The sequence below is a fragment of the Xiphophorus maculatus genome, chromosome 17 (assembly GCF_002775205.1).
Source record: "Xiphophorus maculatus strain JP 163 A chromosome 17, X_maculatus-5.0-male, whole genome shotgun sequence".
Classification (NCBI taxonomy): domain Eukaryota; kingdom Metazoa; phylum Chordata; class Actinopteri; order Cyprinodontiformes; family Poeciliidae; genus Xiphophorus; species Xiphophorus maculatus.
The window spans coordinates 13,555,058-13,582,461 of NC_036459.1; positions in this window are offsets into that span (position 1 = coordinate 13,555,058).

Genomic DNA, 27,404 nt, shown 5'->3' on the forward strand with positions numbered 1-27,404 from the left:
TGCTTTCTTTGTCTTATTTATTCTTTTCTTGCTTTTAAAGTGGATTCCTTGACAGCACTGCTTTTATTTTCCGATTTTGCAAGCAAGATTGTTTCAGGAGATGAAAAATGCAACTGGACATCCACTCGCGCAAATTATGACTTCTGAACCTCAGCAAGAGCGGCAACGAGGGCGCATGCCGACACACGACTCTCTCCAGATAACCTCGGGATTAAAAAGAAAGGAAAGAAAAAAAAAGAAAGACGTCCTTATTGCCAGTCGACCAGTGAAAGGCTAATCCGTTTGGCGCTGGAGTTCATCCAACGGTTGACGGATTAACCCACTGGTTACGGTCGCACGCATTCTCTGTCGCTTGCACCGTGTCACCGCCGGTCATGAGTCTAATGACGCGGCGTTACCGGAACAAACCGGATAGATGTGGCGCCGGGCTGTAAGACAGGAATGATTCTGAACGCGTGCACGGTCAGATCCTAACCTCATGGTACTGTTAGCTACCAGCTAAAACAGAAAATGGCTTTAATACTGAAGTGTTTATTGGTACGTAGTCGAAACTTTAAACAGATGTAAGAATACAAACGATTAATCGAGATTAATCAAATATCAAAATAATCGTCAACTAATTTGGGCATTGATTAATCGTTAACTGGAGCACACAGACTCGAAAAGGATCAATTGCTGAAAGAGCAACATATTCAGAGCAGTAATTCAGCCAAAACAACAACAACAACAACAACAACAAAAAAACACATTTTGCATTTAGGATAAAAAGAAAATGTGTCTGTAAGTATTTTCTACTTAGAAGTTCTTAAGTTGTAGTTTTAGCTTCAAATTATTTTGAAAGAAAAATAAAAGAACTAGGCACCTTTTCCCATCCAATTATTTATCAGCCCTACACTGTATTGATAAAGCAGAAATACAGTGATTGATAAAGCATTGATAAAGCTTTTTACATGATGTTAGAAGTTTTTCCTTTTTTAGATGCAGATGATCAAGGATTCACTAAAGAAATCCTATGTTATTGCTTTTTAAGCAATAAAATGTTAATTTTCTTATTTGAAATTTGCACCTTTTAGTGCATCTTTAGTATTATAGAAAAAAAATTCCTTAAATGTACCATTACAAAAAAAATCAAATTAATCATCAGAATAAATGGACAGATTAATCGACAATTAAAATAATCATTAGTTGCAGGCCTAATCCAGAGTGATTTCTTGCACTGATGCTCTCCTCTCCTCTGTGATTCCGTGTGTGGCCACTAGAGGCTCCCTGGCGTTTGTGCAGCAGCCCTGAGGAGGGGCGCGGCTCTGCGCTCTGATTCAGGTCAATGAGTTCCTTGTGGTGAGAAGGGAGAGGAATGGGGGGCGGAGGGGGGGACAGTAAGCCTCCATGCCAAGCGATGCGCACATGCAGCACACACACACACACACACACACAGACAGGCAGGAAAACAGTGTGACAGCACATTCGCTGGTGTTATTATTAGCAGCTGTAATATTTTCAGAGCCCCCTTGCAAGCTCTGATACGTGGCTCAGCCGATTGGATGGAGGGAAGCACTCGCCAACGTATGAGGACAGGATGTACAGTACATACGCTGTGACCCACTGTAAGCACCGGCGTGAATATTTGACGTGAGCGTTGGAACAGAACAAGAAACGAAAAAGTGATTTACCTCACAAGACCCAACTAGGAAGTCCGTGTGCATCTGTGCCAAAACATGAGAGGCTCCATGCATGTGTGCATGCAGGCGTGTGAGTTTGTACCGGGGTTAGTTTCAGCGAGGGCCGCTGTGCAGCAGCGAGGATTCAGTTACATGTATTAAGTGCAGGGTGGAGATCCAGAAGCTGTGAGCTACGGGCACTGCTTGTGACTGCAACACACACACACACACACACACACACACACCCCACACACACACCAGGTTGGGGAAAACGAGGTCGGCTTGGCGCTTTGTCAAATTTCTCCCTGCCGCCCTGCTCTCTCGCCAAATGCCGCATAGGATGCTTCGCTCCGACGCAGAGGGGCCCGGCTCCTGCTGCAGCGTTTTAAGAAGGGCAAGAAGTGCACAGCGTGTCCACGATTCCACACGCTGCAAAAAATTGAAAAAGGAACCAAAACAAACCCTGAACTGGTGGAATAAATGAGGACATGTTAATCACACTCAGAGAATTCAACCTCATCGAGGGAGAATTCAGCACAACCTTAGCTCCGAAGCATCGGTATCGATTTTGCATAAGTATACCTCTCAAAACATTATCACACTTTGTCGTGTTACAACTGAAATCTTCACTGTATTTTAACGGGATTTTGTGCGATTGACCTACAAACAGCAGCGCACAAGTGTGACGTAAGGAAATGGGATGGCGTTCAAAACCATGTACGAATAAAAATCTAAAACATCCGTATCAGGGGACCCTCTTTCCCCCTGATACTCTTACATAAAATCCACAGTCCATCTGTGTTTAGTTCATCCTCAGTATGTCCCCAGGTCTTCTGATGAGGTGTTCAAAGATTTCTTAGTGAACAAGCGGCAGCACGAAGACCCAGGAACACATCCAGTCGTGAAAACATTTCTGTAGAAGTTAAAAGAACTAGGACTCTGGGGGAGCTGCAGAGACCCACAACTCAGGTAGGTTAGACTCTACAAATCCAGCCTTTATGTTTTAGTTGGTACAAAGAAAAACCACAAATCAACCTGCTTATAGTTTGCTACTCAGGTCGGATACGTCCCAAACAGAACTTTTACAGCCAAAACACTATTAGCGGTAGGAAACTAACACTGTGGTGGTGTCATCATACTACTGGGGATGATTATATTCAACTGGGAAACTAGTTGGAAGGAGTAAACTTTGCATTTTCTACCCAAAAATCTGATTTTCCAGAACAAGAAGGCCTCCTGATGTTGGAATTCTCCATATTTATCTAAATATCAATACCAAGGTGAGTATTGGTATTAGATCAGTACTAGCGTGATGAGATTGACACTTTCATTTGCAGTTTCTCTTTGGCCAGAAAATTACTCAATTCCAACCGTGACCAACAGTCTCAGCAAGAGGTGTTTCACTCAAAATCAGGAATATCCAGGTGATCTCAATCATAATACAAAACAATCAGAAAGAGAAAAAAAAAAAAAAAAAAACAACTTACTGGAACTCAAAAATTATACACTTATGTAAAGATACATACCTCAAAACTGAAATACGACTGTGCCTGAATGTAGAAATCAAAGGAGGTTACAGTTACAGACTCAGTTATTGTCATAATTGTGTGTAGTGGAAAGTAATCAGGTAATTTTAGTTCTATACTGCTACACTGTTTTATGTTATAGTTGATAAAAAAAAAAAAAAAACACGTCGAAAACATTTGTACTGTATGCTATTCATAATTAACTAACTGAAGTCAAATCAAGATCAATGATTGGATGACGTTTTGAGAAAAACGTGTTGCCATCTGTGATAACAGCCCAGTGTTTATTTGGTATCAGATCAATAGCAAAAGTTCCAGTTGCAACTGTGATGTTGCACATGCCAGTATTAACGAGATGTGATAAATTTGGCATTTACAGCTTAAGTTATCATGGAAAACATAGGCAAATTTGAGCTGCAATTGAACGGGGAAGCTGAAGGCAAAATTATGTATTCCAGGTTTCTACTTTTACTTTGTGCCACCTCACATTACCAACGCTAATATGTGTCATAGTATCATATAAAACACCAGTAACACGAACTGAAGCGCAGTATATATAGCACAAGTCACAACTTCATCTGGTTCCGATTTGTAGGCAATTTGTAACTCGTAGTATTCCATGTCAGAATAATGCACTCCAGGATTTCACTCATTTCTCTCGTCATAGCACAGGAGCCTCTTATTCCCCGAACAACTCAGTTCCTCTTCTGATGTGGCTTTCAGTCTTTTTTGGCGACGCCCCCATCCTGACAGCTCTGACGCTAAAGGAAAGAGGAAACGGAGGCTGTGCAGACTTCCAGTCCTTACAGTCAGATTGATGAAACCATCAAACCCAGTGTGAGTGACATTTAGCTGCTGTGTGTTTTACAGCTTCTTGGACACGCGCTGCCATTTTCACCTTGACAGCAGTGTTCATGTCGTCTCCTCCACCTTTTTTTATTGCTCTATCCTGTGTCCTAACTGCTTTGTTGCAATAATAAATCATCTCTCTTGTATTTTGAAAAGAAAACTTATTTAGTTTGTTGTAGATCAGTATTGGGCTAATAACCTAGATGGGACTAGATGAGCTTAGCCCACCAGGTTAAGCATTACTTATTCATTTAAGTCTTATTAAAACTTTTGTATTTTTAAGACTTTATAGCTGCTGTTCAGGTATTTAACTTCCAATCTTTCCAATAACACACAGTTATCCCATTAAGGTATTTTTTTAAAAACGTTTTGAGAATCTGGCTAAATTCAATTCCCAATCTGTGCTCTCCGTATTTTTTCAAGACAGTATTCAAGACATATCCAGTTTAAATGAAGACGAGGACTAGCGCTTGCATGGACATCTAGTGTTCAAAGAGAATCTTCTTGGATTTAACTACGTGGCTCGCTTATTGCCATTTGACAGCTCTGTGAACCGCACTAAGGACGCCCTGCTTACCCAATCTGCTTTGATTTTACACCCCATTACAAAGAGGAAGAGATGCGTAAAGTAATGCCAGTTGCCCTTTGGTGACCTTTTCACTGTTGACATTTTACTGCTTCCAGTTTGGGTCGTGTTGAAATAAAAGCGTGTGTGTGTGTATGTTTCTGCGAGCAAACTGTAGTTTACTATTGACCCCAAACACTGAGCGGTGAACATGAAAGCAAAACTGAAAGATGCTAATAGCAGGATTTTTAACTTGCAATGTGTGCAAAAAACCCCCCATAAAAAACACAACTTTGAATCAACTGTCAGTGCAAACAAAATAGACTGTAAAAGTTCTAAATCGTAAAAGTAATTAAAGTTTATCTGCAGAAATTTCTTCATAGGAAATAACCTTTTAACAATAGGTGCGGTTTTTACAGCATTTTAAATCATGTCTTTTACAAGAGATGGTTGATCTACACCGCATTAGTGAATTTCTGACCAATCATTAAATACCAGGACAAGAAAAAGGATTTACTATTTAGAGTTTATACGCATTATAGCCCTAAATATGATCATTTTATGCAAGGAGCAAATAGGTAAACTACATTTATGTAAAATTATCCTTAAAATCAGAGTTTCTGCACCTAAGAGGACTTTTAAAGGTGCTTTTCATGTTGGGACCGGACGCCAACATGAAGAAATTATTTAGGTAAATTCAAGTTCTGTCACGCTTCAGCAAAGTAGTAGTTGTGTTCAGTAGGAATACACAATCTCATAGGAAACTCTCATTCATCCCCATGTTGCTTTTGACACATTAGCACGGCCATCTATCAGACGTGGATTTTTTTTTTTAATGGCAAAAATGATGTGTAAAGAAAACATGCCCTGCTGGAGAATCAACGTAACTGCAGTTCAAATAAAACGCATGACAATGTTAGGGCTAATTAAAGCGTTTTACACCATTCATTACTCTTGATACACATCGACATGCCAGATGCTAAAGACTCAGAGCTGCACTCTCTCCTGTTTGGAAAGTTATGACATGGAAAAACAGGAGTACTCTGCTTCACTGGGTTAAGGAATTACTTTTTGAATGTTCATTCAGAGTTTAACTAGTGACTACAGCTAGTTTCTAGTTAGTGATAGCTAAAATACCAGTTATTTATAGACATTTGAGGGCCCACTAAACAACAAAGGCTTTAAAGGGTTATGAAACAGTCTTTAAGTCTTAAAACATCCTAAATGTGAATAGATTTTCCACTCTAGATTAGGAAAAAATCATTGCGGACTAAGCCTCAAATTTGTACGTTTTTTTTCATTCATTGCTTCTTCCTTCATCTTTTTGTTTTTTGTTTCAGTGAGATAGCAGCACTGGTTGATAGCTCTGTGGCTGAGTAATTCAGTTGTTGTCACGCTGTGACAAAATAAATCATTTGATTAGAGATACAGTCAGCCAAAGATCAGCATTGGACAATTTTCCCTTTGGGTCTCATATAGTGTTCGATAAACAACATTTTCTTTAGAACTTCGATCAATTTAAGAGGGCATTTATTTTTGCACTGTCCTTGAGGATTACATCACTGTGTAAATCTGTAAAAAAAAAAAAATATACATAGATGCTCCATAGTACAGAGGACCTGGACTCTCGGCTATTGAGAAACGATTAAAATTTTACCCAATAGCTAACATCTCCCCATGCTGGCGTGCAATGCCCCAGTTTGACTCTCTGAACCTTACGAGAAATTGCCTACACCACAGGTGTCAAACTCCAGTCCTCGAGGGCCGCTGTCCTACAGCTTTTAGATGTGCCACAGGTACAAAACACTGGAGTGAAATGGCTTAATGACCTCCTCCTTGTGTAGATCAGTTCTCCCAGCCTTGCTAATGACCTAATTATTCTATTCAGGTGTGGTGCAGCAGAGGCACATCTAAAAGTTGGAGGACAGCGGCCCTCGAGGACTGGAGTTTGACACCCCTGGCCTACACTGTAAACTACCATCTTACACTGCAAAGAGAGAAGTGCCGAGTCAAACAAGATGGCTGTTAATGCTATCTCAATATTTGGAAGCGTGGCCAACGTGGACTAAATGGCTTTCTTCATTTCTTCTGCTGCCATTGCTAAAACCAAAGACAGATTACAAAACTAAACAGAGCAGAAAATTGACGTCATCATTCGCAACTTCTTCTGTTCGCTGATTGGGCCGGCTGACATTCTACCAGAGGAATCCAAGTCAATGGGAGAAAGTGAAGACGAAGAATTGACCTATTGTATTCAATCAACTTTTTTATTGAAATACTTACGTTTTAAACATAGCTAAATGCTCCGCTTTTGTTCTGATCAAGCCATTAAACAACGTCAAACCCAGGAGGCCTCGTCCATAAACACCAAAGTGTCCGCTTGCCTTTTCTCCGGGGTCACGGTGCGACGGGGCTCCCTGTAATTTACCTTCTGTTGGGGCACGCAGGGCCTTTTGCCCGGCATTCCTCCGCTGCCCACCACAACACATGAAAGCCTCAGCCACAGCTGTTATAGATGGAGAGAAAATGAGTCCCAGATGGCAAAGTGTCTCGTGCGCGCGCATGTGTCCATGTCTCCTGCCACATGAGACGCTGCTTTTACTGTACAAGTGGCTTGGGTCGCATCCCCAGGGTAATGTGGGGAAGACTATTGCGGGATGGTGGGGAGCGTGTGGGTGGATGTGAAAGCATGCTGGCTGTCCGCAGAGCAGCTGGTTCATAGAGGACCTGCTCTCCTGCTTTTACATGAACGACATACCTGCGCTTATAGTTTGCTGAATTCTTTGTGTTTTTTTACAACGTCAAAAACCAGGAATTGCTGTCATTGAAAACCCAATACGGCTCAAAAGCTATTGATTGAGATACTGCAATCAGGATCCACCCTGCTGCTACATTATGCCTGTCAAACCATAGAAGACATCCACTAAATGATAAGATGATCCTAATGGTGTGAGACGGCGAAACAACTTTCTGTTGCTTATCGAGCCTCATTTGCTAATTCTTCATCTTTGTTCACATACATGTACATCCACACACAAGGATGTATGTTGCTACAAAATGTCTCTAGTCAAAATTTGGAAGGAAGGAAGGAAACGTAGGAACCCTAATCTACCACAGAAATCTCATGCAACAGAAAATCACTGCTGTTCACAACAGTATTGAGCTTCAACAACCAATAGTTATAAATAAATCACAATAAATTGCACTCAAAGTGAACAGGCTTGTATTTTATATTTTTAAATGATTTTTTTTTTTTTACAACTAGCTGTATGCGTCATCACACTGAAAAGAATCAGAGGGTCAATGATTTCTTTTCTCTGTGAGAACGTTTCATGCGTGGGTGAAGAGCTCCACTACTGAAAGGTGTTTGCACAAAATTAGATAACCCTTTTATAAGCTGCATGTGTATAATTTTCCGCGGGTTCTGCAGATAATGTTAACAGTTTTCCGTCTAAATCGAAGCCTTTGATTATGTTTGTGCTGATTGTAGAACAGGGTTGCATTCAACACTTATTGAATGCAACCCTGTAATATCACCAGAACTCTGACAGTGATGAGGTACTTTTTTATTATTTTAAAAAGGTGATTTCTGGCTATTTAAAACCAGTTTCTTTTAAAAATCCCTTTTATACTAAGTCATTGAACAACGACGACAAACATTTTGGCTGGCCAGTGAAAAACGTTTGTGTGAATTTTGGGGGAAATCTGAGCAGAGTGCTTTTGAAACCCTTATCTTAAGGAACTACAATAGTTAAAGAAAACCTTCAGTGTTTGACATATGCTTAATGCAAGTCAGTTGCCATTGCCTGATGTGACATACATCTAGAAAGGTGGAAGTTTGTTTGTATTTTGATCACCAAAGAAATGGGCCAAAACGAATCTTTGACCCAATAACTGCTTCTCCTACCAAATGAATTATTTGTTACTGTATAAAAACAAAAAGTAATGAAGCAAACAAATTCTTCAAAAGCAGATGAAAGACGCAATGAATGAAAACAAAATTACAAATGTAAAATGCTAAAGAAATTAAACCTTAGAATGGAAAATCCTGGCACACATGCATAAAATCGCAAGCTATATCTTAGATTTTTTTTAAGACCCTCACTTTAGTGGACCCTCAGTTAACTGCAAATCTCAGAAAACAATATTATAAGCAAAGTTATCAAAGAGTGGTATCAAAACAGAGTGTAGTTAACTGTTAGCTTGCTAATTCAGCGAGCTGCTTCTTAAACAAAGATCTCTAGTAGAAATATATCTCACAAAACAGCAAATAACTTATGCTTTTGTTATTTAAATCAAAATTCTTTAAGCTATTTTGCAAATTAATTGTTTAAGTTGTTTACATAACTATAGTATTTTGAAAAAAAAACAAAAACTAAAACACAAAATTTGTGGGAGAGCAACAAGAATGTGTTATTAGTAATTGTGACAAATAATGACGAGTATCATTATACTCCGTTACTGTTGTGTTAGCTATTGTTACTAACCTTGGTTTGAAAGTCTTGCAATGTCCCGTTTCATAAGATATCTATATATCGCTACCAAACATTACAAGGACATCTGGGTTATTGTAATGTGAGTCATGCATGAATCTCTGCTGCTGCATGTCTTTAATACTGGGCCAGAGTTCACGCCACATGAGCTTTTCCCCTCACAACCCACAGTACAGAGGTCATTTGTTTTCATCTTAAAAAGGAAGCAAAGAACACAGAGTATGACTTCCAACATGATATGGATGTCAAAGGTCACTGCTGTGCTCAGACTGAGAAAGGGAAATTGGTGAAATTGCAGCATGTTGTTGAAAGCCGTCTGCTAGAGTTAGGTAAGAAGGTGAAAGTTCACATCTTGAACTCTAATGTCTGGGTGAGAACCTAAATAGGAAAGACTGGAGCCTGATAAAGAATGTGTGGTTGATTAATTTCCTCGTAAAAAGCACGGCTTAGTCACTTCCCTGTGACTGTGCAACATATTTTAAACTTCAAAACCTTCATCATACTCTGTATGTTCAGCTAACAAATACAAGCGGATATATGCGCGTTTTAAGATAGCGTCAAGGTTATCTTAAATTTTTCTGAAGATTTATTACAAAAAAAAAAAGCATGAAAGCTTTTAAATCTTCTTTAGTTAGCAAGTAGAGGCCTCTCGGGTGTCTTCTATACTCCTTTGATTTAAGAGGATTTTCTTTAAAGGCTGTAAATCTGTTGGTACTTAAACCTCCCTCTGTTCCATCTGTGTGAAAACCTCCACTCGTATGTAAATGTCCCCAACATTTACATTTTTAAGTGAGTAAACTGAACCTTAAGTTACCCCCAGGGTGTCATACACTCACTGACCTTAAAGGGATAGCTCAGTATTTCAAAAGGTTATAAGCAGTTAATTTCTCACCTGCGGTGAAAAACTCTGCATTTAGCGGAAATCCAGATTAGCTGATTCTAAAAGCGACACAGTTAGTGGGCTTCCAACATCTTAAACTTACATCTGTTTCCCAAAGAGCACAAAACAAAAAAATTGCAAGGGTTAAGAAAACACTTCCTAGGAAATATCTAAACTGTTAGATGCAAAATTAGAATACAAAATAAACTCTAAACGGCCAATGTTAGTAAGTCAGACACCAAATATACTCTAACATGCATCGATACACACAGTAGAAACTGACTCAGCACAACAGCAGAAGCTACAGTTTCCCTTATCTAAGCTTGGGGGAACAGTGCCAAGAGAAACGAATGCAGTTCTGGGATTGGCTGCTTTGCAAATGCCAGCCAATAGCATGTCAAGAAGCGTTGCACCTTGATTTTTCAGTTTCCTTAGCAGCATTTGCTGTTATTGTAAAATGAATAAAGAAACTGAAACGCACAAAGCATAGAATTGGACCGAATAGATGTGCTCTTATGGCTTGGACAGATACTCGAGCTAGAACATTTTTCCCCTCAAAATTGGGGCCAATAATATCGGATCAGTACATCTCTAAAAGCAAGATATAGGGCTGTTTCAACTTTTTTTTCAATCTTAAAAGTTTCAAGGTGGACATCTTGTACTTTGAAAAAAAATGAAGTTAAGAAACTGGATAAATTTAAATCTGGGAATGTGTGGAACTTTGAAACTACAAATGTGGAGGAATCCTGAGACTAAAAAAAGGAACTCGTAACCTTTATGAAACCTTCTGTTACTCTGACTTTCCGCCCCATGACCTGTGTGTAAGAAAGACCCTGCTTGTTCAGGTCTGGAGAATTCGGACAGCCAGGCGCCACGCTCGCGGCTCGTGCGTCTAGATGCAGCCGACGAGCCCCCGTCTTCTCCGCTCTATAAAACATGGGGTGAGAAATAAAGCGCCGCTGCATATGCTGCGCTCATATGTGGTGATGTCACCTTGATGCTGCCAAGAGACCAGCAACTCGAAAGAGAACCCCCCCACCCTCCCAAAAAACAACAACTTCGGATCGTTTACCCTCATGTTGTTAATTCCTTCCTCTTCCGTTTCTGTCTTTTCGTCTTTCTCAGTTGCTTTTGGTTTTATCTGCACTTGTCACCCCAGAGCAAACACACACACGCACACACACCATGCACAGCGTGGAGAAAGAGGCCTCTGTTTTGCAGAGACAAAAGCGCCTCTTTCTCCAGAGAGGGGGCCGACCTTCCGGTTGGGGCTCACTGTGTCAAAGGGGAGAGGAAGGGCAGACGACAGGCCAAGAATTTGATACGTAGCAAAGCGAATACATGTAGCATGTTGGCTTGAAATGTGCATCTCTACGTTTAGTGATGTTCTGATTGTGCGTGCCAGGTGTGGGAGCCTAAAAACAGGGGAAAAAAATGTCAATCTAGCAATGCGGTCATGTTCTCAAGGCATATTTTCTAGACAGTGTGTTGTGCGGGTGGTCCCTCGGCGGGGTGAGGGCACTGAGTTTGTGTCAGCCTGGTGTGAACCGGTTAACCAACTCCTCTGCCCCCTCGCAGTCCTTCCTCCAGTTAGAATGATTGGTGGCCAGGGAGCCGATTAAAGCCAAGGCTCTCTGCCTCTCCTCTCCTCCCTCACACATTCATTCAAGTCTTTAACGTCCAGACAGGAAGCTTGTCCTCTCCAGTCATTTCTCATCGCTCCTTCTTGTTTTCGACTCTCTACAGGGTTCCTGGACGTTTTCCCCCCCATCTCAGAACTCCAGAGTCAAATTTCAGGATTTCATTTTTTCTTGGCAAACGTTTAGAACACACTTAACATTTAGAAGAAATTATGTCTCCGTTTTGGTGTTTCGTTAGCTGCACATTCTGATTCTGCCTTTTGATTCAGCTTAGTGATAAAGGACTATTTCTCTACTTTTTGGGGCTCAATGTAGATCAGCTTCTTACCAGAACACACAACACTGAAAATCTGGACGGGATTATTCTACACCAAGTGCAGATTTTGTGAAAACAGCTTGTGATCTTTGACATCTGTTATTCTATTCTCTAGTAGTTTATCTAGTGTCATGTATACTTAAATAGTAAACATTTACTTAGACAACGCTTTAACAGTTGTCATATTTTATTCATTTAAATCACAAATCAAGGAACAACCAATGGCTGAAGATGACTTAATTGGGTAGCATGGGAAAGGGCTATTCCAGAAGTTTTAAAAACTAATTCAGATTATTATCTATATGGCAATCTGGTGTCAGAATACATTTGAACATACGGATATTCAATACCAATTGAAACTGTCAACTGAGATCACCCCTCAATCTGGTACTTCAAGAAAAAGAAGAAGTTTAGAATATTTACTTAAGCAGCGCATTGAATATATTTGCCAACTCTGCCCTTTATGGAAGTGGATCGTTTACTCCGCAAGCTCGGTTTTCTGTATTGGAATTGCATTCAGCATTCGGAGCAACAATTAACCCTGATCAAGGATCTGATCAAGTATTATTAGTTATCGATATGAAGACATAGGATAATCAATTCTGACCACAACAGTGGAATATATATCGGTCTGCTGGTGTAACACACATACATACAGAGTTACAGTGTTTGGAAATGAAAATAACAGATTAGATATTTATACATTTTTATATATTACAGCCAAAAACTTACATTTATTCTCCTTGTTAAAGCTAAAACGTAAAACTTGAGGTAGATTTGTATTTAGTCACTTTTACCCCCATTCACCCTTTGGCTAAAGAAGCCTCCTAATTAGTAAATAGTGTTAGTTGTATTAAAGTCCACAAATGTCTATTTTTCAAGCACTCGGAGTGACGCGAAGATGTACATCGTTTAAAGAGAGTCCTAAGACGTCCTGCTTAACGTTTACGACAAGAAATACATGGAACCAAATGCGGCACATTACCCTGAAATCCTCAAGAAGTTTCTGCAAACAGGGGAACCTCAAAAGGTTCTTTAAAGAGTATCGACTCAGTAGTATTGACTGTTCCATTCCCAAATTTGCTCTAAATACATAGCTCTAATAAAATAGAAAAAAAGCGTACAATTGTATCATGACAAATGTAAAAACAAATCCTGCATGTAAACATGTTTCTAGAGCCAACATGCATCAAACACACAACCAGGTGAAGAAGTGGACATAAACACACATTTTCCTTCCTGCTTTCTCTCCTCAATGCCCCCCCTCCCCTCCGTATTGATCTTTGTCTGAAGCGTTGAATAAATCTGCCGAGGGAGGATTGCAGGTGGCCTACCTTGCACAAACACAACCCGGCAAACCTAAATCAATGGGTCTAATATCAAGCCAATACATGTGTAAGAAAATAACACTCAAGAGGCTGTTGAATTGTTTCCAAATTAACACTTGGAAGGGAGACAATCGATAGCATCACCGCGCAAAGGTGCTTCCATGTAGATCCGCTGCTCTCTGCGGCGCCGCATGTTTTGCCGTGTGTCTGCGTTTTTGCCGTACGTCGTGTTCTCATCTGTTTACATTCACATGGCACGTACAAGTACACTTCATCCAGAGTGCTCACTCTGGATCTAAATGCATGCACATATAGGCCCTCCAGTGTTTCATACTCATCCGTGAAACACACGTGTACAGTTTGCTCCCACACAGTCGAGCAGACAGGCAGAGAGAAAGAGAGAGAGGGAAGTAAGCGGTACATCATGTTCTGTGTACTCTATGTTCTGTGCATCATAAGCCCTGTGGCTCTATTCAAATTCTCTTGTTCTTTCACTGAAAGAAGAAAAAAAAAAACACCTGGAAAAAACTTTTTGATCACTTCTCACATCTGCTACCACCGTCTTTGAAAAAGAACCTTCAACGAGCTAAAATTCGGCCAAACTCTGTGAAAACAGATGATTTTAAGGTCAGCTCCGTAGACTGGTAGCTTACATGATCCTGCTAACGTTTCTATGCATTCAAAGGATGTTCGTACACTGGCTTGACTTGAATTGAGATTCTGCATTTATATGATTACAGAGTGGACATCATGCCTCGTGTTTTTAAACACAAAACAAGCAGGAACTCTTTCAAGAACACAAAGTTAGACAAGAGAAGACGGCACAAAGGATGCAAATTAGACAGAATGACTGAAGAGGTACATTGACAAAATAAAAGAAGTACTTTTGAAAAAAAAGATGGATTAGCAGGTAAAATTATTTTCTCAGATGCCACAGATTTTCAACTTTCCAAATGTAATAAGAGAGAAACTATAACTCTGGAACAAGGATTCAATTCCAGCATTGGTCTTCCTAATGCCACTAAACACACAGCTTCTTTCTTTACTAAGCCGTTTAGCTGTAAACTGTAACAATTCAGAAACAAGCTATTGCAGCAATGAATTGTGTACAACAAATAAAATATGCTTGATGGGGAAAAAGTGACTTAGTTAGGAAAGGGGGTGTGTGAGGGGTGCGGTTTAGTTGGGGAGGGAGATGGAGGGTTTCGGGAGACGTTGAGCCGTATCCATAGACAAGTTTCTTTGGAACAAAATCCAGGAATACGTACAGATATACAAGAGCTAGAAACAAAACTAAGGTTGCCTGGATGTAGTGATCATATGAAAAACCTCACCCCAGTTGACACTACAGCACAGCAGAGGACGAGAAAGAAAATAGAAATGAAATGCCTATAAATTAAAGTTTATACCATGAAAAGGTCAAGTTTCTACAGTTTGACTACAAGCCATTCTAGACCCTCTCAGCGCCTCAAACAAAAATGTGATTCAACAACCCTTGGTTTGTTTGACAAGCCATCTTGTGAAAACATTTGCTTTACTTTTAAATATAAGATTCATCAACCTCATTCAAACTGAGTCCTTAATGGTACAGCATTTACAAACTGTTAGCATCTACAGCTTGTACATGCTAGCTGAGTAGTTTTGTTCAGTGTTTTTCGAGGAGCTGCCTCAGCTCTTCAAACTTTTAACTGTATAAAGTGTTTGGTTGAAGAAACTAAAGTGTACATCGGTGTGCAAAATTGTTCCTAATGACTTCAGTAAGAGTTACTGAAGCTTAAAAAGTTTTCATTGCACAAGCCAACATGTATTAAAATGCACATCATTTGTGGAAGCAAGGAAATGTAATTCAATGTCAATATCTATTTGTGGGAAAAACAGCTGCAGATGACCTTTACCTTGGTTTCAAAAGGACATAAAAATCTAAATTGCTCATTATTGCCAATTATTCCTTCAACAAAACAAACAAAAAAAAAAAACTCAACGCATTTGGATGTATTGCATGCGGCGCCACTATTTGCACACACTTGACTGTAGATCTTCAGGGTTGTTATATGAACGGGATCCGTGTGGGACGTCTCTGTTGTGCATGGCTGGGCGAAGGAACCTGTGTAGTCAGCCAGGTTGGAGGGAAGTGGTGCGTTAAAGCGAGGCTAATTTGTTTGTGATTGAGAGTGAATGAAGTCGGTCTCCGGAGAGCCGTGAACACACACACACACACACACACACACACACATACACACATACATACGCTACACACAGTGATTTTGTCAGAGGTTGTCTCATGTCTTATCAGTTGTCTTCCATAAAGAAAAAATATTTGTGAATTTGCTTTTTGTTTTTTTTTCCTTACAGTGAAATAATAGAGTGCATTAATAATGTAAACAAATCAAAAAATGTGCAATTGTCCTGCAAATTTTAAGAAATTTGTGAAATTGTTGCTTTGGAAAAGTTTTTGACTTCCTGCAAAACAATAAAAGATGATATTCCCTTTGGAGTGTTTGAAATAAGATGAATGTTTAGAATTTAGCTGCTGAACAAATACTGAGCACCAAGAAGTGCTAAACAAAGGGGCCATTGTCAATCTTTAAACTAAACATCAAACTTTATGAAAATATTTTCTTAAGTCCCCTAATCAAAAGTGTGAACAAGTTCGCTTTCCCGGCGTAGGGGAAGAAAATCTTTCAATAAAAGCCATTAACAGGGAAATGCATGACTTGGTTTCCACAGCAATGACTTGTCAAAACAACACAAAGTTGTTCGTTTTAAGTCGAGGAATCCTGCGAAAATTGTAGGCGAGAAAAATACAGTGATAAAAATAAAAGTTTTGATTGACAGAAAAAACATTTCCCGGAAAGTTATGTATTGTTCACACTGGGAATAAAAATACATATTTGATTTTAACGTGCTACATAAAAAGTTGACTTTTTTTGTCTTTTACTTTTCTTAAATTTCTGAGAAATCTCTTGACAAAATTGTTAAAGTCAATTATGTTATTTTTTATTATTTTATTTTTGTAGCAAAAACACATTTCTGATGTCATTTTCATTTTCCAATACTCTTCACGTGCATCAAATTAATTTCACTGTATTTTTCATTTTACTGTGGGACCATCTGAAATATGACTTAAGGATCAATCCTTTTTAATATGAGTCCAAACTTTTGACACATCGGAGCTGCTACAATTTTGATTTGCATAAAGTGGATTGCATAAGCGTTCACACACGTAGAACTTTTACATTTTGTCCAAATTTTAGAACCACAAGCTTTCCTGTACTTTACTGAGATTACTCATAGTTAACCAAGACTAAGTAGTTGGAGAGACTAACTCAAATGGAAGACAAACGTTAGCTTTCTTCTGAAAAGTGTGGCTTTTGTATCAGTCCGTTTCACCCTCATACCCCAAAATAAAATTGACTCCTCCCCATTGCCTTTAGAAGTTATTTAGTTGGCAAACAAAACCACTGGTGAAACTGACTCCTGACTGTCTTTCTAACAGATGAAGATGATTTCTCCCTGTTTGGAGTCATCGTCCTGCTGGAAAAAGAACCTAAGAGGTCTGAATCCATTTGACTGGCACTGTAAAACCTAAGAATAACCTAGGCAACGACAACAAAACAAACCCCTCCTGAAATATTTTATGAGTGCAACAATAGGTGTCAGCAGAAAGTTGGAGCTCTCTGCATCCATCTGATCACATTTGCATGAAAGCGCTCCATTTGGGTGTTTGGCAGATTTCATCACCTGTTCACACCGTCTCTGTAAGTCAGATTTCAGTCTATTGACACAGAACTTTTCTTTCCACATATTTTTGTCTGTTGCGCCGTGTTTGCGTCGCCCCGTCTGCGCCGCGTGTTGAGGCAAGACGACCGAGTGCTGATGCAAGCAGATCTTGCTATGGCAACCTGTGCCACGCGTGTACAAAGCAATAATGATGCAACATCCGACGGTGTGGACTTGTGATACTGCGCTCGTTCACCCATCCGCAACCTTAGGAGCCCCGCTGAAGTCTTCCGCTTCTTCTACTCTTGTGAACAGAGTATCAGACGCTCGGTCCACAGAGAGGAGTCGGGGCCGTGATATTGGGTGCGGCTCACGCGAACACGTATCATATTAACCCCGCTTTGCTCTGAACCTTCTCCATTAGCAGCAACAAAGCTCTCATCACTGCCTGCCATCCTCGCTGCGCCCCCTCCTCCTCTCTTTTGATCTGTGTTTTCCACATTGGTTGGGGGAGGGATTTTTGTCTCTTCGCTTAACCTATAACTTGGGCACTAAGGGATCATGCACCGAGATGAAGAGGAGGGGGAAAAAAAGCATTGCACTATATTCTGCAAGCTTTGTATGAGAGCTATTGGGCCGTAAGGAAATTTTAAAAGGTTTACATTCTGGATCAAAGGTGACTACTATACAGGATAAAGCATCAGTTCAAAAAATGACATTCGTAGTTGTTTTTTACTGCTAATATATGAGATTATCAAACTAGACATGCAATCCAAGTTCATACAAATTCTTTGAAGATGTCTGCTTTACATAGTTATGTTAACATGGACTGAAAAAGTTACTGGAAAAACCAGCTTTAATGATGTATTTACAAAAAAAACAAAAACTACTACACTCAATGATTCCAGAATTCCTTATTTCCACTCTTTGAGTTAAAATAAGGAATGCCAAGTAGGATAAATTGCGCCCCTGGATTGGCTGGGTTTTTTTTAAAAGTATAAACTCCTGTATTACTTTAAGAGTGATTAAGATTCTACAATCTTAATCCCGATCAGTTGAGGACTCCACCAGTTACGGTATAAAAACTCCTGACTCGCCGTTTTCCCGAACAGTTAAGAATTGTGTTAATTTTTCTTCCATATTGTTTCCATCAGTCATGCACAAAGCAGAAGACAAAAATGGATTTAAAAAATTATGAAATTAATTTCTCTGATTTGTCTCTACTATGTTCTTACCCATAAAAGAAATAGAACCAAGTCTCTCATTGTTCTGCATATATTAACTGTGTGAAGTCTTTTTGTTGAAGATAAAAGATCCTGGTGTTGTAATATGACAACATACACAATGTAGGCTATGCTGCATACCGTTGCATACATTTTTGGCTTATCAGGGTAATTTATTTTCTACGCATATGTTTCTATAATAAATACTTTAGGAATTAAGAAAATGAAAGAATGTATAGTAGCTCACGGTTGCTGGTTTTATCTCTTAGAAAGACAGCCGTTTTTGTGCTATTGGCAGCTTTTTGTGTGCAGATTTTGCTTTATGTCAGTGAGAAGTTGATTGTTCAACCAGCCGTCATTAACTAATCAGGTTCAAAAGGTGTGAAATTACTTTTTTCACCACCATTTAATCCAGCAAGTCCCGAGCCCTGCTGCAGGTCTTGATGGGTTAAACATGACTAATCACACAAGTTGCCTTTTTTCCTTCTTGCTCTCACAACTGTTTTTCCAAACTGGCCAATTTGCTGTTGATAGCCATTTTTCCTTCGGTAAATTAAAACATAATTTGAAAACTGCTTCTTGTTTTACACGGGTTGTTGTTGTCTGGTATTGAAATGATCTGAAATTGAAGCGCGACAAAACAGCGAAAACGGAAGAAATCTGTAAATGGAGGAGGTACTTTTTTACGGCTCAGTGCATCAGCCCGTTCCTCCCTCACCGTCTTGTTTCGGTTGCACTTCATCTGCCTTGATTTCCTCCCCCCTCAGGCTACCCATGCAACAATCATGTCTCCAGTCGCAAGATTGTCTCGCATTTTAGTTTTTTCACAATGGCAAATTGAACTTGAATACTGCATCGACATCTGGCATACGAGGAATGTCTGCATGTTCTATTTCCTGTTAAACAAACAAGCAGGCAATGTTCTCAAAAAACACCATGCAACTGTGTGAAAGCGTGTACTAGCATGTCTGCTCGATTGCGATGCTGCAGCATGATGCAATATTTACAATTTCATTATAAAAAAATAAAAATCAGCTCCACAACAGCACTTACAGCTGCAGAGTCAGCATGGACACAGATTTATAGCCTGGTATGAACCCACTATATAATTTTAATATTAGACCAATAAAAGGGAACTGTGCAATAACAGGAGGTGTGTTTAAGTCCCTTGCTATTAAAAGACATTAGGAAACACATGTCAGTGTAAAGTGACAGATGCAGCAAGGATCCAATAAAACCGTTAGCCAAGTAGTCCACGGATGATGCTTAAATCCTAAGAACAGGAAGAAAATCGGCCTGGAAGTTTAGGTTTCCAAGAGACGAATTTAGGAATTTTCCGCATCAGTTCACCACAGGAGCCAATACATAAAAAATTCAAAAGGAGAATATACAGATATTCAAACATTAGAAGATACAGAAAAAGCCACATGGTTCCATTAGACAGCGAGAAGGTGCTGCTCTGTTCACCACACTGAAACATGGCCACAAAATGTTGTTCCCTACAGCGACTTGGACACCCAGTCACTCCGCAGAGTGTGTGTATGCTAAGCCTTTAGGGTACATGCACCTTTGCAACAGGTAGAATGACATGGGTTGTTTGTTGGTTAGTGTCACTCACTTCACATGTCAAAGTGGAGTGCTCTTGAAATGACTTAGTGTTCTACAGATGTGTATTTCTGAAAAGCATCAGGAACTTCGAGTATAAAAATGAGACCAAATCTATGTTTTTAATCATACTCTGGTTAATTGCTGAAAGAAAACTTTAGATACTACATGGTGTGGCCCAATCAAGTTTCTGAAAATCACAAATAAACTGAATTATCGAGAAAATAAGACAAGGATACCTCTTCAAGCACACAGCATCCCGAAGAGAGGGAATCTTAACCAGTACACTCAGAGCATTTATAGTGCTGTAAGAGCTTGTCCAGATTCATCAGGTTGTTGCTGTGACATTTCTATAGCATTTATGTAAATTAAAGGCTGCACATTATGAGAAATACCAAATTATATGATGTCAAGCTTGTGTTTTGCTTATGACGGTGACTTGTGGTGCAGAAGTAAATTTGCTACAGCCAATCAAAACATTCGGCTTGCCACTGTACGTGAATTTTGACCAATGCAGACTGAGCATCTGCTCAGTGTATAATGAGAGTAAATAACGTTATAACCAGGTTGTTGCATTGATATTTGCACCGTATTTACCTAGATTACATGGCAGCAGAATTTTTATACTGTAAATATTGCATCTCCTAGTTGTGACGTGTGCAGGAATGTTGCAAACATCATAAAGAAACGTGATGGGCCGGGCTCAACTTGAGATCAAGTTATGCTGGTAATGTTTCACATAAAAAGCTGATGGTGGAGCATAAGTATACTTAACGTTGTGCATCTTTGTAAGCTATTAAAAATCACGGTTGATCTGTTAGGATGAGTCTCTCGTTCCCATTAGTTACTGCTCTGGACAGAAAGTTGAAGTTTTTTTCTTCTACAGTTCAGTGGGGGGGGTTTTTGAGCTCCAACTCTGTTGATTTTTGTGGAGGTGGCATTTTACTTGTCCAAAAAACAGATTTGTGACGTTGTTGGGCAATGAAAAATTAAATGAATCCAATAAATATTGCTCAGTTACACGTCTGCCTGTCGACACTACTATCAAAAGGACTTTTTTTTTCTCCTTGCATCAGAATGCCTCATTTTCATCTCTAGTCGTTTCTAATCAATAAATCTGTGACTCTTTATTTTCCCACCTGTCTGCCCCTCAGTGGCAGCTACCTTCCTTCTGTCTCCTCTGTTTCTCTTCAGAGAAGGGGACATCCCTTCAGGAAAGCATTATTGAAGCTCTGTCCAATCTCAACCTGTCTGTCTTCAGGGCGAACGGCTTGTGATGGCGCTTAATGCACTATTGATCCTTTTCACCCCACATAACGTACTTGCTGATGCACACAGCACTCAGATAAAACCTGAAGAAATCTGATATCGCAAGTATGAATTCCTTGGACATGTCAGGCTGTGTTTGATTCACACCAGTACGTAATATCGGAGCCGTTGACTGGTTTCGTTCTGTTTCAAGACGCCAATCCAGACCCGCCAATAAAGCCAATTCGGAGTAAATCACAACATGCACAGAGGGAATTCATGTAAAGTCACAGGACAAAAGTTTAAAAAAAAATTTGAAACAGAGTTTCAGTTGGGAAAGTTAAGGCGAATTTCATGATCCAATAATGGATCAATGCTCCTTTTCTCATATTTACGTAAGACCAATTCAGAGGTTTGGAAACATTTCCAGGTATGAAAACATGGACAAGCATGTCGCAAAAACGGACATTCCTCATTGCCCTTCGACTCTGTTTAAAATGTATTAGTGTTCGATTCAAAGTCAGATTTGGGCCAAAGGAATTACACTTTTTTTTTCATAAATCTTGATGTCAATATTTTATTTTTGCTCCAGTTAATCAAACTGTGGGATCTCCTGCCAGCCCTCGTCTAATATAACCTGCCATCAGAAGGTTTCTCCAAAAATGACTCACAGTGGATCAAAAGGGAGGATCAGTATTTTCCCAAGCATCTCCTGCTTGAAAGAAGGGCTATCCTTATACGCACACAAACACAAATGTTTGATTGCGAGGTGTAAGTTTGTTTACACGTCCATTTTGGATGTTTGTGCTCTGATGCCGCCTGTCGCTTCCTGGCGATGAGGGAGTGGCGGGAAAAAGTACGCCGTGGATGTTTGCACTGCAGCGTCCGAGCGTTCCAGCAAACATCTGGAACGCACAAGGGGTTCCTAAACATGTACAGGGCAATTAATACGCACACGGTGCTCAGACGGCGCCCTGACGGTCCGCTCCAGGTTGTTTGGTTTTCATCTCAGAGGAAATGCGTTTGAAATGCGGAGCGGGTTGGATCGTTTAGGTATGCGCACATTCATACAGAGGTGAGAAAAAGTGTGTGAATATAGATCTAAATACGCGCAGGCAGACCGCTTTGACACGTTCAGTACATATACATGCCTATCCTGCATAAAACATGTGGAGTATTTTTTAGTAAATTGATCCTGTAAATCATGTGTCAAACTCGAGGCCCGTGGGCCAAATCCGGCCCATCATAGTTGTTTATGTGGCCCTCTAGATTCTAGACTAAACACTGAGTGTGCTTAAATATTATGTTAGCAATCAAATCAATGCAGCTTTTATCTGTTTACTGTCAATTTATATCAATCGGTGCCTCCAGTTTCTTGAGAATTATTGTGGAAATTCACACAAAAATCAACAAAACCCCGCTTTTTTTTTTTTTTGCACTAACAATTGGGAATTTATTGGAGATTTGTTTCAAAAATTGTCAAAACCTTTACTTGTACTAAACAGCTGCCTCAGCCTTAATTGAAGTCAGATTATAATCCATGATCTATACAGCCAGTAATAAATCGTTGCATTTACCATAATAAATAAACATCGCAAATATTTCCAAATTAGTACCGCAAACACTTTGATGTTTATTGCAAAAAAAAAAAAAAAAATCCCAAAAAGAATCCCAAAATCCTGGAGGGACTGAAAAGATGTTAAAATAATATTTCATTTTAAGAGTTTATTGATCTTTTAACAGTTTGTGAACAGGTTTTATCAATACATTCTGGCACAACCGGGCCAGACATAATTTCAAAACAATTACCAAGAGTGGATTTTAAATGTTCAGTCTTTTATCTGTGTGTTTAAGATAATCTTGTCCATTGTAGAGTGACAGAAGTATTTGCTCCCTTAAAGTTTTTTTGTTTTTTTTTTGCAATGAAATCTTCCAGATCAAACAAAGTATAATATAATACAAAGTTAAGCTGAGTAAGCAAAAGCAGATGTTATTTAAATAGAACGAACGTATCCAAAAAAGCTCTCAATGGACATTGCTTATCTGAAACCATGTTCAGCAAAAATCAATGGTGCTGCTATTTTGGCAGCTTTCAAACAAGAATTTCTGGAGTAAAGATTTGTAACCGATGGTGGACTTAGGGGAAGATTACATGAATTAATATCTGTTTTTTCCCCTTCTTTTGTGCTGATGTCTTTCTAGTTTATTAATATGTTTAAAAGGAGTTTGAAATGTGTTGAACAGATGTTGAATATTAATCCAAACACAAATGAGAAAGAAACAGCAAAGCACTGTAACCTCATTTGAAAGAAATTCAAAACTAGATGAGAAACAGTAAATAACATCTATGAGTCTGGAAAAGGTTACAACACCATTTCTAAGGGTTCCAGACTCCCTGGAATCAACGAGAGTCATTATCCAAAACTGCAGCGCACAAAGAAAAGAGGTGAACCCTTCCACGGGATCACAAGAAAACAAAAAACTAAAGAACATATAAAGCACTGCAGACCTCACTGCCCTTAGTTAAGGTCAGTGTTTGTGATTCCTCAATAACAAAATGGCCTTGGAACTCTCCCCATGGATGCGAGTTTTGTCCAAACACCAGTGCTGACCAAAAAGAACACCAAGGTCCATCTGATGTTTGCAAAAAAATTAAAAAAATTAAAATTCTTGACGATGCCCAGGTCTTTTGGGTAAATATTCTGTGGACTGATGAGACGCAGGCTTTTATTTTTATTTTTTTTTAAACCAACAGCATTTAAGAAACAGAACATCAATCCAGTAAAAATCAAAACACGGCAGTGGTAGAGTGATTGTCTGCTTTTCCCCCTCAATCAGGAAGTTTCTAATAGGAAATCACATTTTTAAAGGGATAATTAAAAATGTAAAAGGAGAGTCAATAGTGGAAAAAAACACTTTTATAATTATTTTTATAAATTTCGTCAATCAATCAAATTTTATTTGTATAGCACATTTCAGCAGCAAGGCATTTCAAAGTGCTTTACATCATTACAAACACAGAAACACAATTCTTAATCATAAAAAGAGAACTCCAGCAATCAAACACTATATTTCTCTTGATTTATCTTTTTGCAGGTTGGAAGCCCTCTTTGCCTTTACCCTAATCTTTGAAATGCTTCCTCAAGTCAAGACTAAACATAAGTTGGGATTTAGTCCCATCCCTGCAAACTTTCATGTTTTGCACTCTGGAGTATAGAGCAATGACACAATGTTTGAACCTTTACAGATTTTTTTCTTTGGAGCATGCACAGATTCTCCACCCAATTCAAGTCGAGACTCTGGCCGAAAACTTACATTTAAACTAAAATTTGATTTGTGTTTTTTTTGTTTTGGGGGGTGGGGGGAGATATCTGTAAGGGGCAAATACTTTTTCAGAGCAAGTGTTTCTGTTCGAGTTGTTTTCTTAATGAACTTTCCCATCTTTTCTCAAAGAAAACATCTCACTGAAAGATCTGGAAGGTCCCATCTCAAGGGACGTCCTGGTAAAAAAAGAAAAATAAATAAGGTAAATATATATTAAAAAAATGTCTGCACTATTTTTCTTTGCTTCTGCTTCAAAACATTCACTTTAAACGTTCATTTCATACACGTGTGTACTGTATACTGGATTCTATGATGAACTGGACGAGTATTTGTGCTGTTTGTTTATTTGTACCTCCTGGATGCATACAGGAACTGTATGCCCAGCTTTGATATTATGCCAGTAAAACTTTGTGCTTCTGCTCAAGCACAATATGTTTTGCACAGCATGCTTGCCAGTAAAAGTTGACCTCAGCTTGGGTGTTTGCCCACATGTGCGTGGGCTGAGGTGACTGTGTTACTGACCTGTGGGAGACTGAATGTCGGGAGCTTCTACCCTCCCCTGGGACACCCACTGCTGATGTTAGGGTGACCCTCACCTCCTCTGTCCTGTTATCGAACGTCGCCTTGCTACGGCTTTTTTTTTCTTCTCCTGGTCCCTTTAACTTGTTTTTCTCAAAAACTAAATTGCATTTTTTCCCTTTATTTCCTCTGGGTTTTCTTTCTTTTTTTTGTTTTACTTCATCTACTTTCTCCTTCCCTACACTGAGGACGGTTTCTGATAAGCTTTGGCCTCCTCTCTTTCATCTCCAACAATCGCCAAACAAAAGAAGCAACAGACAAACATTACTGAGCTGATAGGGAGCCTGATCGAATCTTTTTGGCCCATTACTGTTTATTCAGGCGCTGCCAAACTGACCTCATCAGTCTAACACACACACACACACACACGCCCGCCACCGTACGCATACAACAACAACAACAACACACACACAGTTACAGGAATCAGTTTGATAAGAGTCTGCTGGGTCACTTTTCACTTCTGCTCCATGTAAACACCCATGTAATCCCATTATATCTAGTCTGTTACATGACTACTCTTAAATAACCTGCACACAAACACCCCAACACACGCTCATAGGCACGACAGTGTTTCTTTTTTTTTTTCCCCTTTTTTTTGACAACACACTGCTCCATTGTTATGAAGACACAAGCTGCTGTGAACTCTGTGAACCAGAAAAAAAAAACAATTGGCTCCGACTTCCTGCTGGCTTCCTCTGTAGTGAGGGGGGCCGATATCACTACTACTCTCCCCCCCTCCCTCCGACCTCCGCGCCCGCCTTCCTGCTCTGACATCCACACACCGAGAGCGTCAAGGTGGCATGCCCCTCCATCTTCTTGCCATCCTGTTTTCTAGCCCGAGCTTATTTTGGTCATGTGCCGGATCCACGCAGGAAGGAAAAGTCTCGTTTCGCGTGTGTGCGCTCGGAAAGTTCAGGACGAAATTCCTTTCCGAGGTATTAACAACAAAGCGTATTTGGGGATTATTGTGGCAGAAGGAATGTTTGTTTCCAACTTTAGATCCATGTTCTGAAAAGTTTGTGTTCATTGTACCTCAAGGTGGTACATTTGGTCCCGGTTTTTTTTTAGTGTGTATATTGACTTTTCTGAATTTTCTCCGCCTCATGTTACACTAATACACTTGTATTATACATTTACTTGCAAAACAATCCAACAACTACCTGCAGAAGAATAATAAGTACATGCAAATGTTTTTATTTAGTTTTTTTAATAAGTTCACAGCTTACTTTTGAAACATGATTAGAAGGTCTTAAAACAATTATTTTGATTCATTTTAGAAAAAAAATACAATACAAGCAGCAGATAATAAAAAGAAATTTAGAAACTGGTTATACATCATCCAGTTTACATATCATTGCAGGGTTTTAGTTAATTGTTCTGTTCGGGAAAACAGGATTACTTAAATGCTTATTGTAGTGCTTAGTAAGATCTTGAACTCAGTAAATTAAGTAGATTCAAAATGTTTGTGGACTTTAACTTAGACATAATTAGGTGTCTACAACATCAGCCGTGAATAAGATTTTTTTTAAAAAGAGAAAAACTTCTGTCATTCGCAGTATTGTCAAAAGGCAGTGGGTGCTGTTGTGGCACCTCCTCCTTCCCAAAGCACTCGCATGTGGCCCAGTCCTCTCACAGCTGCAATTTAAGAGGCAATCAACGCAAATTCTGTACTTTTTCCAAATATGTTGGGAATCGGAATCAGCTTACAGAAACAGTGTTTGTATGCAACCGTTATGACTACAACAGCTGATATTTAAGCAACCTCTCATGTTACATGAACTGTGAGTTTCCGTTCCTTTTCCATTCACTCACTCACATGACTACGACTTTATGCTGATTCCTCTGCCGGAGGGCTACAGCAGTGTTTGTATTGAAGCAAAAATGACTAAGAGACACATACACTGAAACCCTTCTGTCTTTTATCATGACTCAGCACTTAGTCAATATTGAGAATGATTCATGCACAGAGCAACACGGTCTGTGTTTGTTTGATGCCCTTCCTGCTGAGCGCCGCTGACTCTCGGTGCCCAATTAGCAGAGAGAGCTCTGAATAGGCTGTGAAGATTTTATGTAAGGAAAGCACCACGTTGTCAGCCTTGTGTTTGCCACAAGCTGCGACCGCAGACTAAAACGTTCCTTCCCCATTTTTTTTAAAGACTAAGCAGTTTTGTCATAGATGTAATTCTTGGTGCACTCCTAAGTGTGTTCACACTCGGTACATGGAATTTGTAATGTCTGTCAGCAACGTGTTTAATACAAAGCCTTAAAAGGTAGAACAAAGCATTAATTAATTGTTATGCAACTGATGACAAACCATTACTGTTAAGCAGTTTTGCCTGCATCTTATTGAAAAAAAAAATTTGTCATCAAAGTTCTTTAATAAGTGCTTAACACTGTGGTGATTTGTTTTTTAGTAGCAACATTTATATATTGGGTAAAACCTTGGCATG